Genomic DNA, 18384 nt, shown 5'->3' with positions numbered 1-18384 from the left:
AAGGGGGATGTATGGGCTGTGGGGTGGATTAGACTGTGAGGAGAACAGAGGCAGAGATTTAGCTCAGGGCTGCTAGTGTGGTCAGGCCTAGTAGTGTATATAAAAATTGTAACCTTTCTACTAGTACAGTTCTTAAAGTAAGAACTCACGCAGTTATTTAAGTTGTGTTGCTCAATAAACCTTCTATAAAACTTGTGGACGACTTTGAGCCTTCTTCCAAAGCCTCGACTGTAACTGACTTGAGTAGCACAGAGTACCTGTCTTACAGGTACAAAAAACAGATCCTATTCTTGATATTTTGCCCAAATACAACCATTATTGTTGGCATGTGAGTGAGCAGATTTGTGGTGCTTCTGGGCAAGTGGGTGAACATAAGAGTTGTACAGTCTAGAATTAGAATTGGTACCGTCAGACACTACAGGTGCAGTTTGGGATTCTAGATGGTGGTTGAGGTAAGCGGGCACACTTTTAGGATGAGTCACGCCAGATACCATATCAGTGAGGGCATGAGTGCGGTGGGTGCCTGCCGTAAGCATGCAGCGTATGTCCGTCCGTCGTGTGGAAGATTGATTTGATGCCAATGCTGCCATTTTGAAGCTCACCATTCCAATCAATGCCATTTCTTAATCACACATGACTGAACATAACAGCAGGAAGCACATGGATGCACCAGCAGGCATTCCACTTCGAGAAATACTTTTGAAAATGTTGAAGAGCTAAATGAAGTGCTCCTGCCATTCCTTATACTGTTCCCCTTGAAAGAGGAGGCTGCGAGCTCGCAGAAACACCAGCACAAAACTGCATCACAGTTGATCAGTGGAAAAGGCACAATAGGCCTCCTGCATGTTGATTGTGACAAGTTACGCCATCTACATCCAGCCACACCAACAGACAACGCAGTTATCCATAGATAGATTTATCCATGTAGCTGCCATTCTGGACTTTAAAGGCTTAGAGCATAATAGAGATTTAGGCCAGAGCTGTACACCCCTGCCCGGCAGGTTATGTGGCAGGGGCGGGGGGGGGGGGGGGGGGGGGGGGGGGGAGTATAAAATAACATGAACAGGATTCCCTCTGGGGTCCTATCTGCCCCGACTCAGATGTGATTTTACGGTGGGGTGATCAGGGCATCAGAGGGGAAACCCACCCCTTCCCCTATTAAGGCATTTAAGTGGCCGCTTAATGGCCACAAAATGTCCTGTTCCCACCCACCTTTTAGGCTGCCGGGCACCCGACGATTGATGGTGGGAAACTGAAAAGGTTCTCATATTCGCCCTTGGGCAGGAAGGAATGGCTTCCTCAATCGGAAGGCCCCTTCAGACTGTGGGCACCCACCCTTCACAGACTGGAGACCTGTGATCCTCTGGCCTACTCCCCCCCCCCCCCCCCCCCCCCCCCCCCCCAACACTGAGATCACCCTCCCTCCCAACCCCATAACACTCTCTCCCCGGGTTCCCTGCACTTACGTGCAGTGTGATCCCGGGACGTGGTTTCAGGCCTGGCCCTACAGTGCCTCTCCCAACAACTGCAGGACTGTGCCTGGAGAACTGTCAGCCAACCTGATTGGCCGACAGTTCTCGAAGGCGGGACATCCGCTCAGGTGCAGATGGACACCCCACCTGATGCCAATCAAAGGTCAGTTGAGCGTGAAATGGCAGTGGGCCTGTCGGAGTCCGTGGAGATGCAATCATTGCTGACTCTAAGGATGATGGGTGACGTGTGCTTGCCATCCTAAAAATTAAGGCCCTGGGGTATCATAGACGGCATGAAGAGCCTGGCCAGCTACTGGAAGAGGGAGGAGGTGGAGGAGGATGAAAAAGCTCTTAACAGGACTTTATATTCACCCATTGTGTTCAACGTGCAATTCCCTTACCTGAACCTCTGTGGGGACAGATGTGTGAGAAAACATTCATAACATTTCGATTGTATGTTTTTCATAAATCTGCTATAATAAAAATAATAATGTTTATTATCATAGAATCATAGAATTTACAGTGCAGAAGGAGGCCATTCGGCCCATCGAGTCTACACCAGCTCTTGGAAAGAGCACCCTACCCAAGCCCACACCTCCACCCTATCCCCATAACCCAGTAACCCCACCCAACACCAAGGGCAATTTTGGACACCAAGGGCAATTTATCATGGCCAATCCACCTAACCTGCACATCTTTGGACTGTGGGAGGAAACCGGAGCACCTGGAGGAAACCCACGCACACACGGGGAAGATGTGCAGACTCCGCACAGACAGTGACCCAAGCCGGAATCGAACCTGGGACCCTGGAGCTGTGAAGCAATTGTGCTATCCACAATGCTACCGTGCTGCCCCAAGTGTCACAAGTAGGATTACATTAACACTGCAATGAAGTTGCTGTGAAAATCCCCAAATCGCCACACTCCGGCACCTGTTCGGGTACACAGAGGGAGAATTCAGAACGTCCAAATCACCTAAAAAGCACGTTTTTCAGGGCTTGTGGGAGGAAACCAGAGCACCCTCAGGAAACCTATGCAGACACGGGGAGAACGTGCAGACTCCACACAGACAGTGACCCAAACCGAGAATCGAACCCGAAGCAACAGTGCTAACCACTGTGCTACTTGACGTCCCATTACCACCTGTAATGTATTGAAAATTACATTGTGCATTTTCCCACATATTCATGTACCAGCAGAGGAAGTCGAGAAGAGGAATAACATGTTTTAACAGCACATGCAGTTCTGATTCTGAATGCTCTTTACTGAATTGTATTGTTTCTTCCCAAGAACTTCACAAGATCTTTATCTAGTTATATATGGTTATTATATATTATAACAAGTATGTATTATGACAACTTACATGGTTTGGTTGCAGTGATTGAATAAATGGTTTGTCATGGATGTGGTTGAACAGTCATTTTATATCTTGCATCTTTGGAAATGAACGGACGACTGACTGGGATTGCAGCGCAGCCTTGACTAACAACTGTTAATTTCTGAAGGCCAAGTCTTTTCCTCATTAATAGTCATTTAACAAGCTGCCAATATCATAGCTCACCTAAGCATAGAGGAAACCAGCAAGCCTTAAGTATTCCATGATTAGTTGCAACATATGTACGAGTTCTGTAATTAGGTCAAGGCAAGCGAATTCAATTCCTCCAACACACATCTGTGTTTCAGACCAAGTGGGGAACCATTAAGTCCAGGGGGAAAATATTTAAACGCTCTGTTTGTCAACAGCTCCTGAAAGCTAGAGATATTCACCAGTTAAATTTACGCTCACAACAGCTAATATTTTATGACAGTTTCACAGATTTAACAGGACAGTATGAAAAATACGATTGGAAATCACACGTAATAAATGAAACAAGAACACCTTTTTCATTGGCCGACCATAAATCCGTAATGCAGTAATTGGGTCCATTTGGCTGTCGAAATAAGTGATTAATCTCCACTGTTGAACTTAGAAAAGAGTTTCTTTTTCCCTTTCATTCATCCATTCTTGGTAAATTGCAGGATGCGGATGGTGTTATTTGAATAGTGTGACAGGGTATTACTGATTGGGTTGAACAGAAATGATTCTCGGATTATAAATGAGATGTAATTTTTTTAAAAAGCATTTTGGCTTCAATGCTGGTTTAATATAGATTCATGATCACCCGATCTAATAGAAAGCAAAATTTACAAGTGACTAAATTCTGTCTTATCGTACACAGTGAGGTCTGTGCTGAGAATCTGGGAACATTGATTTCCGTAATGAAATTAATATTTACAAGTGATTTGAAGTTTGTTTCCACCAAGTTTCATACTATGTCAGAATTACATTTGGATGCTGGGATGGAACCTATGAGTTTCTATTTTTTTTATATTGCCCCTCCCAATTTGCCCTACATTTTCCCAAATGGAGGAAATGAGGCCTGACAAAGGGGTGTGAGAGCTATTGTGTACTATGATTTCTCACAGACTCTGTAACAGGCCTCAATGGGCATAACTCTGTGCCCTCTGTAGGAAACCTAGACAGAGATTTGATCAGTTGGCAGCACGTTGAGGCAGGCAGGTTGTGAGGCTGAAGGCCCACCTCAGAGGCAAGAGCTCCGAAATCTGAGCTCTGTGTGTCTGATGGGTGCCAAATATCCACCGCGCTATTTTGTAGTAAAGCAGTAATCCAAACCCATGACCACTGCCATCTAGAAGGACAAGGGCAGCGGATACATGGGGACATCATCACTTAGAGGTTCCCCTCCAAACCATTCACCATCCTGACTTGGAAATATATCGCCGTTCCTTCCTGTCGCTGGGTCGAAATCCTGGATCTCCTTACCTGACAGCGCCGTGGGTGTACCTACACCTCATGGATCGCAGCGGCTCAAGAAGGTAGCTCACCGCCACCTTCTCAAAGGGAGTTAGGAATGGGCGATAAATGCTGGCCTCACCAGTGATGCCCACATCCCTTGAATTAATTTTTCAAAAGTTATTTTTGGTGCCCTGGTCAATATTTATCCCACAATCAACATCAAAGAACAAAGAACAATACAGCACAGGAACAGGCCCTTCGGCCCCCCAAACCTGTACCCGGCATCATGCCACCCTTGGCCAAAACCCTCAGCACTTCCTTGTGCCATATCCCTCTATACCCATCCTATCCATGTGTTTGTCAAGATGTCTTTTGAAAGTCGTTAATCTATCTGCTTCCACAACCTCCCCTGGCAACACGTTCCAGCCACTCACCACCCTCTGCGTAAAACACCTGCCTCACATATCTTCTCTAAACTTTTCCCCACGGAACCTAAACCTATGCCCCCTGGTGACTGACCCCTCCACCCTGGGAAAGAGTGCCTGCCCATCCACTCTATCCATGCCCCTCATAATCTTGTAGACCTCTATCAGGTCACCCCTCAACCTCCGTTTTTCTAATGAAAACAGTCAGAGTCTATTCAGCCTCTCCACATAGCTAACACCCGCCAGAACAGGCAACATCCTGGTAAACCTCCTCTGCACCCTCTCCAAAGCCCCCACATCCTTCTGGTAGTGTGGCGACCAGAAATGTGTGCAATTTTCCAAGTGTGGCCTTACCAAAGTTCTATACAACTGTAGCAGGCCTTGCCAGTATTTAGAATCAATGCCCCATCCAATGAAGGCAAGCATTCCATATGCTTTCTCGACTAGCTTGTCCACTTGTGTTGCCACTTTCAAAGATCTGTGGACCTGCACGCCCAGATCTCTCTGACTTCCTATAGTCCTAAGAGTTTTGCATTTATGGTATATTTCCCATCTATGTTAGACCTACCAACATCACTAGAACACATTATCTGGTCATTATGACATTTCTGTTAATGGGAGCTTGCTGTTCACAAATTAGTTTCTTACTTTACAACAGTGACTACTTCAAATGTATTCCATTGGCTGTAAAGCGCTTTGGAATGTTCTAGGGTTACGAAAAATGTTAGTCTATCATTTATGGGTTTAACAGCAGTCCTCCGACCCCTCATTCAGGTGTCTCTTATTTTACCTGTAAGCTCGACAGCGAGGGTTGATGATCATGAGTTGATTGTGGCAACGACTCCAATTGAATCTGATCTGGTCTCAACGACAACACCTTTATTGGCCAGTTCAACCGGAAACACTATCACTTACGCGGAACAGAAAGCAGGAGGCCAACTGTGCCACTGTCTTGACTGAAATGAATAAATTCAACGTAGGCCATGAATGGAGCCTGAGATCTCCCTGCTCGGTGTGACATGATACAACAAAATGGTGAACATACACACTCATTGCAAGGGAATCAGAGTACAGGAATAAACCAGTCTTGTTACAGTGATACAGTGTTTTGCTGAGGCCGCACCTGGAATACAGTGTGCAATTTTGGTCTCTACATTTAAGAAAGGGTGCACTGGCATTTGAGGTGGTACAGCGAAGATTCACTTGATTAGTCCTGTGATGAAGGGACTGTACTGTGATGGAAGGCTGCGTAAAGCGGCCTTATATCCTCTGAAGTTCAGAAAAATGAAAGGTGATTTCATTGACACCTACAAAACTCTGAAAGGGCTTGAGAGGGTGAATTGCGAGATTGTTTCCATTGGTCGGGGAATATAAAATGGGGTCACAGTCACCGAATAAGGGGCAGATTATTTAGGACTGAGATGAGGAGAAATTGCGGGTAGGATTCTCCGTTTGTGAGACGATGATCTCCCACTGGAGATGAACTGCCATTGATTTGCACTCACACGAGGAGCTCAAACCCAGAAGTGATTCGGTATCCCTTGCCATGCAAGTTTATGCATGGCGGGGATTGCGAGGAATTCCCTCGTGAATCCCATTTTCGGGCCGCCATTTTGAGCAGGAGGCCCGATAGTGTGGTCCAGCATCCCTTCCCCCCTGCATTGCAATTCCGCCCCATCAACCACGGGATTTCCTGGGTCAACCTGCCCACAGAGTATGAGGGCGACCAAAGCTCCCACAGCAAACCCCCATCAGAGACCCCCCAATTACAGAGCCACACATCATGGGCCCCCCATGAGAGAGGCCCCCACCAGAGACCCCCACAATCATAGAGGCCCCCACCAGATACACCCCCAATTACAGAGACTCCCACCAGATACACCCCAATTACAGAGACCCCCTGCCTGGAAGTCCCCCATAAGAGCATGTCCAGACAGAGACAGTGAAAGAAAATCACTGCTTTAATGCTCACCTGTGCAATACACCTACTGGCTCAGACAGAAGAAGCAGCATATGTCAATTGCTGGAAAGAGAAAACCAGTCAGCTGAGTTTAAACGGCCTCAGGCCTTTGATCTGAAAATCTTTCATTCATATCTATGTGAAATTGATTTTGCTGGGATGTGACTGACAGCTTCCACACGCCTCCAGCTGTCTGGATTGTTTAGTTCATCTCCCTCCCTTCATGCTTGAGTGAATTTCAAGTAGCCACATGTGAAACTAACCGCAGGGTTTATAAACATCCAACTATGATTGACAGCTCCTGGACCACATCAAAGACAGTTGAGTGTCTCAGTGGCCAAGGCACCATCTGTGCTGCTCATGCATAAAGGGCTTCTCAACGTGATGTGTTGGTGCCCCATCACCATACTGAAGTGGTTCACGCAGGGTCTCACATTCGGGTGGTCACTGCACGGCACGTTTTCACAGCAGAAGGAGGCAGAGATGACCAAGCTCGCAGACACTCAGAGATTTGCTGGGGAAGAGGCCCCTGCAAAGTCCAAGTCAGATGAGAATCGACTGGGACTGGTCCTAAACAGGATGCTGGAGATGCAGCAAGAAGTGGGGGAGCATTAGGCCCAAGAATTCTGAAGGAGATTGAATCTCCCAGCACTCTGACTTGGGGACTGAAAGAATAGGAGTTGGCTATAACCTGTAGTTGTAAACAAGAGGAGTTACAAAAATGTAATGCAAATATTTACAGAATATTAGGTGGTCTCCATATTCTCAGCAATTCTTCCCAATGCCTAATCACAGCCAGGGAAGAAATAACTTCATGTTGTCTGAGAAGCCTCAGTGAGTTCCTGAAGTGCTGCTTATAGACGGTATACACTCCTGTCACTGTCAAGTGAGTGAATATTTAAGGTGGTGGATGGGGTATGTGACCAATAGAGTAGATTTACAAAAGAATGAGTTAATTCAATCATTATGGCCCCCAAATCATCCTGAGGATATAAATGTATCGCCGCTGAAAGCATTTAGCTAACATTCCTGTCTCTGATGTTTTATTTAATCAGTCAAAATAGCAACGATAGGAATTTTACTTGAACATGCACAGAAGGAATCACTTTGGGCTGTTCTTGAATTTTGGTCATTTTGTGCTAATGCCTGATCTAACCACCAGAGGGCATTAGTACACCTCAATACGTTGTGGCCGGTCCTAACTGTATTACCTTTGTACTGACACTAAATGATATTGGTGTCAGATATTGTATTAAATTGTGACATGTAAACCATTTATTCTCTCCCTTCGATGCCAGCAACAATGCACAACTTGTGTGGAGGAACTTGACTATTATTGTGAAATATTATGTCAAGAATGGCTCTGATTTTCCTGTTAATTAGATTTGTTCCTGCGCAGTAAGGTTTTAAAATTCATGCCTGCAGAGTTGCTGGGAGTGTAAGTTAACAAACCTGCATGTGAGGGCAAGGGGGTATCCAGGATCTCTGTGAATTATGGGACAAATAACACGCAGGATTCTCCGTCCCACCAGCCCCGTTTTCTGGGGCAGCGCCCCCCCCCGCCGGCAGAGGGATTCTCCGTTCCCACAGCCGGCCAATGGGGTTTCCCATTGTGGTCACCCCCACGCTGTCGGGAAACCCGCAGGTGTGGGTACGAAGCGGAGGATCCCGCAGAATGTCTCTCTTCAACTAATGCGATTAATTATTTGAGAAATAAGTGGAGGAAGGTGTGTGAAGGATGAGAGATAAGGCGAATCGAATCAGGTACAGAAAGAGAAATAAAGAGAGTGAAAGAAAGATTGGATCAAGAGAGAGAGAATAAAGAGAAATGGAAAGTAAGAAAATACTTTTATAATATTATAATTGAGATTTTGAAATCTCCAGCAGTAATCCACTACCTGAATGAATGGGACATGATGGGCTGGATTCTCCGACGCCGAGATCCTCCGCTTCGCTGGCAGCGCATTCACGGCAGCAGATTTCCCGATGGCATGGGGGTGCCCACAATCGGAAACCCCATTGGCCCGCTGCAGGGATGGAGGATCCCCGTTAATTTAGTTCTTCAGGTTCCAGGCCAACGAGATTGAATGGAAGTCATTATCAATTATTACATTGTTAAAAGAATGCTTCTGTTCTTAATTAATAGACTTAACTTACTGTGGTTAAATTAATGGACAACTAAATCCGAAATCAAATCCCCACAGGGCAGAAGGAGGTCATTCGGCCCATCGGGCATGCACCGACTCTCTGAAAGAGTCCCCTACTTGGGCCCATTCCCCTGCCCCATCCCCGTAACCCCATCTAACCTTTGGACATTAAGGGACAATTTTAGCATGGCCAAACCACCTAACGTGCACCTGCGGGAGGAAACCGGAGCACCGAGAGGAAACCCCACGCAGACAGTAACCCATGGCCGAATTGAATCCGGGTCCCTGGCATGTGAGACAGCAGTGCTAACCACTGTGCCACCATGTTGCGACTTCATGAAACGAGCAGGAGGTTCAGTGTATGATGCCAGTCTAGCGAAGCCAATGGTGCGATGGCACAAATCCTCCAGCAACGTGCGGCGATTCTCCATGTGCGCAGTATCACTCCCACACCACAAGTGTCTGGCTGTTTCCTGAGTTAATAATGACGTATGCTGTTCACGCACCGTCATTCAGCAAAATGTGGCCCAATATTTCAATAGTGCTCGTCAGCTTGATGTGTGCAGAGAATGCTTAAAATGGCACAATTAGTTCAAGTTTCTTTGCTGTGCCAGTAAGATTTATAGTTTGAAACTTTCGTGAAATCTAATTCCATTGTGCCTGGCAACCATTGATTTATGAGCCTCTCATGCCCCCATGAATAGCAACGGCTTCACTCATTTTCTTAATTAAAGGGTAAATTACGTGTCAACCCAAATTAAATGCACCGCATTCGTGTCCCATCCCAAAATGAGAACTCCGTCCTTCAAAGAGCCTCCATTTGCCCCGACGACAAAATCTATCTGGCATTTTGTTGGTTTCCTTACAGCAAAATACATTTTTTTTCCCCATGTTGCTCAGTTCGTAAGTTAGGAGGAAGCTGCGCGAAAGAGTCGTTTGAATTCAGAATGCCGATCGAGCGGCTGTCGGAGAAGGGGTTTGCCGCTGCACACTCACTACACTATTCAAAGTATCCTCAGGCCTAAAGGTGGTACCAAAGTACCAGCCACTGAAAGTTTTCTGCAGTAGTAACAGGCCAATTTCACAAATACATGGAAATAATAATGATTATTGCAATGACATGCCCGTCTGTCTCCTGCCTGCCTCACCTTCCCTCTCAGCTATTTACTTCTCATTTACCTTTGCAAGGATATCCTTGCTTGCCGCATGACGCATGCTGGCACACACAGAATTCTTTATTTTGCTTTTATTTTTCCCTTTCAGAATCAATTGAATGTCTAAAAATCCTAGTTGTTAGGAAGTTGCTGCCACAGTATGGATTAGCACATGGAAACAAAAGACTGGTAGAGGTCCAAACTAGGCTGTGCCAGGCTACAAGTAAAAGTCTTCTGCTTCCTTGCAGATGCTGAGCTGCTTTTCCAATGGATAGGATCAAAATCTTTAGACAAGGTAGCAGGAGTGTCCACACTCTCGAGACGTCAAAGTCAACTTTAGGTAGGTCGGGGAAGGTCATTGCCAGATGCGCTGAATCACCAGATTGCAGCAGATGTCGGTAACCTGGGCATGTCGTAGCACGTGCCTGCAAGGAAACCCGTCTGGGTTCTCAGTAATATCACTGCTGAAAAGTCTCAGGGAACGTCCAGGGCATTTTAATGCCAGGGTCGACACCACACAGGAGTTGAAATCAAGCAGAGCCATGTGGTATGATACTTCCTTCTTCGGGGAACCACACGCCGTTCCAACGTTAAAGACCAGTCAGGGTCCGCAACCTTAGTGTAACTGTGAAGCAGAAACCACTTTGCATTGAGCTTTTGAATCTTTGTTAGGCAAGTTTTTCTTAAAACACAACCAAACAGACTGTTTGCCTTGACGTTTGTGCACCACGTTGCTCAACATTGTCCTATCAAAGAGGCTCTTCTCATATTATCCCCACCCCGGAGCTGTCCACCAATATGAAACTTGCCCTTCACCAAGCTGCTCATTGCAAAACAGGGGCCTGAATTTTGCGCACCCCTTCAAGTGGATTTGCGGGTGGTAGAAGGGGGGGCGGGGGGATGTGAAATAACACGGGCCTCTAGCTGATTTCCCACCTGCCGCAAACTCTCCGAAATTTTACGCTGGGACGGCTGAGGCCTCAAACGGGCCGCCCGCCTGCCCTTGAGACCTTTAAGTGGCTAATTGTTGACCATCAATGTTAAGGTTGCCGAGAGGAGAAAGGCCGGAAGAAATCAGGTTTACATCTCAGATGGAAAGTGGGTGGGGCACCTCGATCAGGAGACCCATTTTAACTTAGGTAAATGCTGGACCTCCCTTCCCCCATCCTGGCCTCTCCCCGACATCCCAACCCCCTCACGGTCCGCCCCACACAGACCTCCCCTACCTTCCCTGTCATAGAACTATAGAATCATAGAAGGAAGCCATTCGGCCCATTGAATGTGCACCAACAATCTGAAAGAGCACCCTACCTAGGCCCACCTCCCCGCCCTATCCCCATAACCCCACCTAACCCACACATCTTTGGACACTAAAGGGCAATTTAGCATGGTCAATCCGCCTAACCTTTGGACTGGGGCAGAAAACAGGAGCACCCGGAGGAAATCCACGCAGAGACGGGGAGAAAATGCAAACTCCACACAGGCAAGTCACCCAAGGCCAGGATTGAACCAGGGTCCCTGGTGCCATGAGGCAGCAGTGCTAACCACTGTGCCACCGTGTCACTCAACATTGAGCTTGCTCCTGCCATGGCAGTATTTCTCATATCTCCAATAGCAAACTTGATGAGATTCCTAAAACTTATCTTTTCCTGGAATCTCGGGCCTTAGGCTCTGGGGACGGACTGCATGAAGTCCCAGTCCCATCCACTGCTGCTCCTGGCGCAGCAGGGACCAGCAAGCTGCTGGCCGGCAGCTCTCTGAGGTGGAATTTCCTCCTGCGGTGCGGAAGTTCCATTGGAGCAGCAAAAGGCTGTGGGGCAGGTAGTCTTCGGACGGCGGGACGGGAAGCCCCTCCATTCTAAAACTCCTGGCCATGGGAACGATATTCCATTTTATGTCCGGTTTTCAAATGAATCAATTATTTCCCCTTTGGCCCCATATTTTCCTCAAATTTGTCCTTGGGCTGAGGGATCACACAGCACTAGGATCATTGGGCAGGAAATCTCAGCCATTTCACTGACTGCCACCTCTACCCATCTTTTCACTTGCAGTCTTCACGTTCACAGCTCCAGAACTCTGCTGGCCTTTAAAAAACACCTGGCAAAGAGAAAGGTTTAAAAGAGCTTCAGATAGTAATATTTACCAAACAATTCTTCAAAAGTAAGATCGTAATTGTAACACTGCTGCTTCATAATCAAGAAGGAAATTAAGGATATTAAAAGGTATTCAGTTTTCAAACCCAAATTGGCTCTAATTTGGTAATTGGGGAATTTAGAACTTCCTTAGTTTAAGAATTCATGATAAATGAGTCATTGCTTCTTCTTATGACAGAAGTCTTGATCTTCTGCCTAACTCTCTTATTTAGGAATAAGGGCGAAATTCTCCGGTATCGGCGCGATGTCCGCCGACCGGCGCCAGAAACGGCGCAAATCAGTCGGGCATCGCGCCGCCCCAAAGGTGCGGAATCCTCCGCATCTTGGGGGGCCGAGCCACAACCTTGAGGTGCTAGGCCCGCGCCGGACTAATTTCCGCCCCGCCAGCTGGCGCGGAAATGACATTGCCGGGCGGCGCATGCGCAGGAGAGTTAGCGGCTGCTCACGGCATCCCCGCGCATGCGCTGTGGAGGGAGTCTCTTCCGCCTCCGCCATGGTGGAGACCGTGGCGAAGGCGGAAGGAAAAGAGTGCCCCCACGGCACAGGCCCGCCCGCGGATCGGTGGGCCCTGATCGCGGGCCAGGCCACCGTGGGGGCACCCCTCGGGGCCAGATCTCCCCGCGCCCCCTTCAGGACCCCAGAGCCCGCCCGCACCGCCTTGTCCCGCCGGTAAGGTAGGTGGTTTAATCCACGCCGGCGGGACAGGCATTCTAGCAGCGGTACTTCGGCCCATCCTGGCCGGAGAATCGTGGGGGGGGGGGCCCGCCAAACGGCGCGGCGCGATTCCCGCCCCCGCCGAATCTCTGGTGCCGGAGAATTCGGCAACCGCCGGGGGCGGGATTCACGCCAGCCCCCGGCGATTCTCCGACCTGGCGGGGGGTCGGAGAATCTCGCCCCTGGTGTTTATGTATCATCGTTTAATAACCGAGGTAGTAAAACATTCACAGAAATCAAGGAACACTCACCCACTCTGCGTTTTGTTTTCCTATCTTACCAACAAAAGTGCAAAAAGAAGATTCAAGTTACAGTGTGGATACAAATATTGAGATCCCATGCCGAATGGCAGATCTTTTAGTCATATTTAGTTTACTAATCAGAAATACAATTAGTTAAAGCTGGATTCTCAATTGTCTCTTTGTGGGTCATGACTAATATGTGGACAATTCCGCTTTAGCAAAGAGCCAGGACAGGCCTGTGCCAAATGGTCCTTTTGTGTACTGTAACTCGAAACTCAAGATACTTCGAGGCAGTAGAGATGTGGGAATTCCATTGAGTAAAAAAGGTCACAAAATCCCAAAGTATTGATGAATGATTGAGGGTGAAAGTCGAAAGGGTGAAAGATCTGATGGGATACACGAGAAGAAACAATTTCTTCCTTTGGGAGAGTCTAATACAAGGAGAAATGACCCTACAATCAGAGCTGGACCAGGGAACATCAGTATTTGTTTCAATTGTTCTGTATTTGATTATGTGCACTTTTTTTTACTATTGATGCTCACTGGGTATGATTACTTAAGCGTGGGTGTGGACTCTGAAAAAGGTAAATAAAAACTAGATGCTGCCGGAAGCAAAATGTAACCATGGAGCAGGCATTAAAAACACTCATGTCAATAAAGTTTTTACACGCATAGAAACTGGTGTGTCATCTCTGCATAGCTCCAACATGCAAAATACACAACAGTCAGGAAGAACCTCGTCACATAAAACTAGTGGAAACCTGAAATTAGCAGGCCCCTGATAAACCTCACGATCAGTCACTTGAAAGGTACAAAACTGCGTTTGATAGTTTAGGTATGGACATTAAGGTAGAAAGAAGTAAGATGGGTAAATAGTGTTGAGATACATATCAGCTATAAATTGACTAAATGGTGGACGTGACTCATGGGATGAATGGACTACTTGGTTTTCTACATTTCCGTTGTAAAAACAATGATGAATTGAGTACTGACAATTTCTGAACCTGGTGGCAGACTCAATAGCTGGGCACCTGTGTTAAATAGAAAGAGTAATAATAGTGCAACACATACTTTATGCGACCATAAGAAAAGACGGAAGAAGGAAGTTTGGACCATTGTCTCCTCCACATCCCGAAATGCCTGCTAAAGACATTAGATCATAATCATTCAAGTAATTGAGTAACTGTCATGGGAAACCCGTTTTTTTTATCCGGGAGCAGAGAGTCCTTGATTATGATTTACCCACAGTTCATAGCATAAAAAAGATATAATGGTAACCAGGTGGTGTAAGCAATTAAGTACAAAGTAATCTGACCAGAGAAATAAATAACAGCTGAAAAACATTCTTCGTAATTAAAGGGAGTAAAGAGTAATGAAATGTAATGCAAAAAATGACTTCACCTCTGGCTTCAGATCCTCTTTTATAAATATTGCAATTGCACAGATAATAACGAGGACTGGTGCCAAAGTTACCTTTTGTTTGCATTAATTGTGATAAATCCCCGTTCCGATTATTTCTCCAAACCTAAGCACTTCTGATTCATCTCTGCTGCCTCAACAGAACCACCATTTGCAGGGGCGGGGGGACGAAATTGAGATAAGAAATTGCATTCGTCAATAGATTGTTAATTCCCGATTAGGTGAAAAACTGCTTTGGGCGCAATGAGAGGTGAATGGCCTTAAAATTATGCTGTAGGATTCATGTTACTAATAATTGATGCACTTATACCAAAATGCTCTCTCCATTCCTTTCGTGGAGGGTGGATTCTACTTACCTTACATGGATCAATGCCAACACCAAGAGGAATTTCAGATGTTGGCACATTAATAATACGTTAGCTTTTTTGTGCTTTCACTGCACTTTCACTGCATACATAAGCATACATAAGGGGGGGGCGGCACGGTGGCACAATAGTTAGCACTGCTACCTCACAGAGCCAGGGACCCGGGTTCGATTCTGACCTCGGGTGACTGTGTGGAGTTTGCACTTTCTCCCCATGTCTGTGTGGATGCTCCGATTTCCTCCCACAGTCTAAAGATGCGCAGGTTCGTCAGATTGGCCATGATACATTGCAGGTTAGGTGGGATATGGGGTCACAGGGATAGGGTGGTGGAGTAGGCCCAGGTAGGGTGCTCTTTCAGAGGATCGGTGCAGATCGATGGGCTGAATGGTCACGTTCTGCACTGTAGGATTTCTATTGTTCAGTCCAAATCTCACTCCATGGGAGGGATTCTCCGCAATCGGCGCGAGGTCCGCCGACCGGCGCCAAAAACGGCGCGAATCAGTCTGGCATTGCGCCGCCCCAAAGGTGCGGAGGTCTCCGCATCTTGAGGGGCCGAGCCCTCACCTTGAGCGGCTAGGCCCGCGCCGGACTGATTTCCGCCCCGCCAGCTGCCGGGAAAGGCCTTTGGTGCCCCGACACCTGGCGCGAAACTGACTTTGCCGGTCGGCGCATGCGCGGGAGGGTCAGCGGCCACTCACAGCATTCCCGCGCATGCGCAGTGGAGGGGGTCTCTTCCGCCACCGCCATGGTGGAGACCATGGCGAAGGCGGAAGGAAAAGAGTGCCCCCACGGCACAGGCCCGCCCGCCGATCGGTGGGCCCCAATCGCGGGCCAGGCCACCGTGGGGGCACCCCCCGGGGCCAGATCGCTCCGCACACCCCCCCCCCCAGGACCCCGGAGCCTGCCCGCGCCGCCTTCTCCCGCCTGTAAGAGAGGTGGTTTGATTCTCGCCGGCGGGACAGGCATTCCAGCAGCGGGACTTCGGCCCATCCTGGCCGGAGAATCACCGGGGGGTAGGGGCCCGCCAACCGGCGCGGCGTGATTCCCACCCCCGCCGAATATCCGGTGCCGGAGAATTCGGCAACCGGCGGGGGCGGGATTCACGCCAGCCCCCGGCGATTCTCCGACCCGGCGGGGGGTCGGAGAATCCCGCCCCATGATTCCCAAGTTTAGCAGTCCAACAAACCTATTGGCTCGCTACTAACAGTATGAGCGCGGATCTGCCCCTGCCCAAGCCATCTAGGGCACACCATCCTATAACATGCTGTTAAAATTCAACAAGAATTTATTTCATTGTGGACCACGCACAATTTTCAATTCGTCGTTAATTCGTTTAATGTTTGTCAGTGTGAATATGGTCACGGTGTTCAAACTCTAAACTGTGGGGGGAAGTAACCCTGGCAGAAACTATTGTCGCTCCTGCTAAAATTTAAGACCAACAGCTTCCAAGCACACGTACTTCTGTAAGAGAAAAATAGTGCTTAAGATCTTGGCGCACATCCCAGTGAACACACTGACCACCAACATCTGGAAGCAAATATCTTGCTCTTTGCAACAATAAGACAATTTCCTATGGGAAGGATATTTAAAAAAAAAAGACTGGTGCTGGATCTAGAACAGAGATTGTATGCATCCAGTTACCAAATAGTTAGCTAATTGCAAATCAAGAAAGTCAACATTTGAGATAGCATTTTCTCCCCCTGGAAAAGTTGTTTCCATGGAAACATGAACCCTTTTGAGTATCTAAAGTGAGTAGAAAATGTTCTTCAAATCTTTTTATTTTACAGCAGATGTTCACGTTGGAAATATTATGTGGCTTCATTGGGAATCCGGCATGCCTTAAAACTATGTTTTTCAGTCAGGTGCCTAATGTTTATAGCAGACGATGTAAATGTTAAAATACAGTCAAACCTTACAAGACACATTTTTTTTTAAACTGCCTTGAATTCAGAAGTACAAATGTTAACAATTGGGCGAAAACCTACTGCAACTGGCAAATAGGCAGCAACATTTGTGCGTTCTACTTGTGCCTTCCTGTTTAATTTCCATCCACAGGTTGCTGTATGTAGGAAAGCCAAATGGCACAGGGCATTTGGGACCTGAGTGACCAGGGCAAGTAATTGCATTGCCAATCAAATTGAAGAATAGGGGCAGCACGGTGGCGCAGTGGGTTAGCCCTACCGCCTCACGACGCCGAGGCCCCAGGTTCGATCACGGCTCTGGGTCACTGTCCGTGTGGCGTTTGCACATTCTCCCCGTGTTTGCGTGGGTTTCGCCCCCTCAACCCAAAGATGTGCAGGCTAGGTGAATTGGCCACGCTACACTGCCCCTTAATTGGAAAAAATGAATTGGGTATTCTAAGTTTATTTTTTAAAAATCAAATTGAAGAATTATTGCTGGACAGTGCAGAGCCAGAAGCAGGAATTGACAATTAGAATAGTGAATTCAATGTCAAATTACATACAGAAAGCAAAATAAACAGAGGGATAGATTGAATTAAGAGCGAGAGAGATACGAGACAGAACTAAAACGTTAAACGATGAAGGGATGAGACTTCACACTTGTAAAATTTACATTGCAATGCCAGAGGTGCTGTTTGGCAATAATTAAAACTTACCACACCATTTATTTTTTTTAAATAAATTTAGAGTACCCAGTAATGAGGCAATTTAGCATGGCCAAACCACCTAGCCATCACATCTTTTGGGTTGTGGGGGTGACACCCATACAAACACGGGGAGAATGTGCAAACCCCACACGGACAGTGGCCCGGGGCTGGGATCAAACCCGGGTCCTCAGCACCATGAGGCAGCAGTGCTAATGACTGCGTCACCGTGCCGCCCACTTAACACACCATTTCAAACAGATCTTTGACTGAAATGAACAAAGCCTAACTTTCTGGGCAAGTTTAGTTCATATTTTCAGTGCAGGTACAGGAACTTCAAGCCATTCAAGACTTTTGAATGGGCAGCCAGATGGTGAGATGCCATTCTTGGGAAGATAATGGTGAATTTTGGGCAATAACTCCAGATTTCTTTTTTTAATTAACCTCAAATCTGCCCTCACCTGAAGTTGCTGGCTGATTTACAGTGGTAAGCCTCACTGTTATCTTGAGAGTAAATTCTGTCCCAATGTTTGTCATAATAACAGGCAAAACCGTAACAAAGCCCCATTAACATCCCGCTAATCATGAGGGTGGTCTTGACCATTTAACACAGTTTGCTTCTGTGTCTCTTTTCGTTCCTTCAATTTGTACACCTACAATTCTGGCACAGATTTTCTCCACTTATTCTGAAGTCCATCTTTCATGTCAGCCCAAAGACCTAAAGGTAATGGAGATTCCTCAGTACCTTGCTCAGATGGTCACTCTTTGGGTGGTATTTAATGAAAGCAACGGATATCTCACCCAGCTGGCTGGAGAGCCAGTGAGAGCCCCAGGTCACCTCCTTTGGGGAAGGCCCACCACATTAAGTGCCAAAAAGGCATTTAAGTGGGCAGCGGTGAGCCATCCCCAGGATCAAAGATCCCAGGGGCACT

Source organism: Scyliorhinus torazame, chromosome 16 (assembly GCF_047496885.1).
Source record: "Scyliorhinus torazame isolate Kashiwa2021f chromosome 16, sScyTor2.1, whole genome shotgun sequence".
Lineage (NCBI taxonomy): Eukaryota > Metazoa > Chordata > Chondrichthyes > Carcharhiniformes > Scyliorhinidae > Scyliorhinus > Scyliorhinus torazame.
This window is presented reverse-complemented; position numbering follows the sequence as displayed.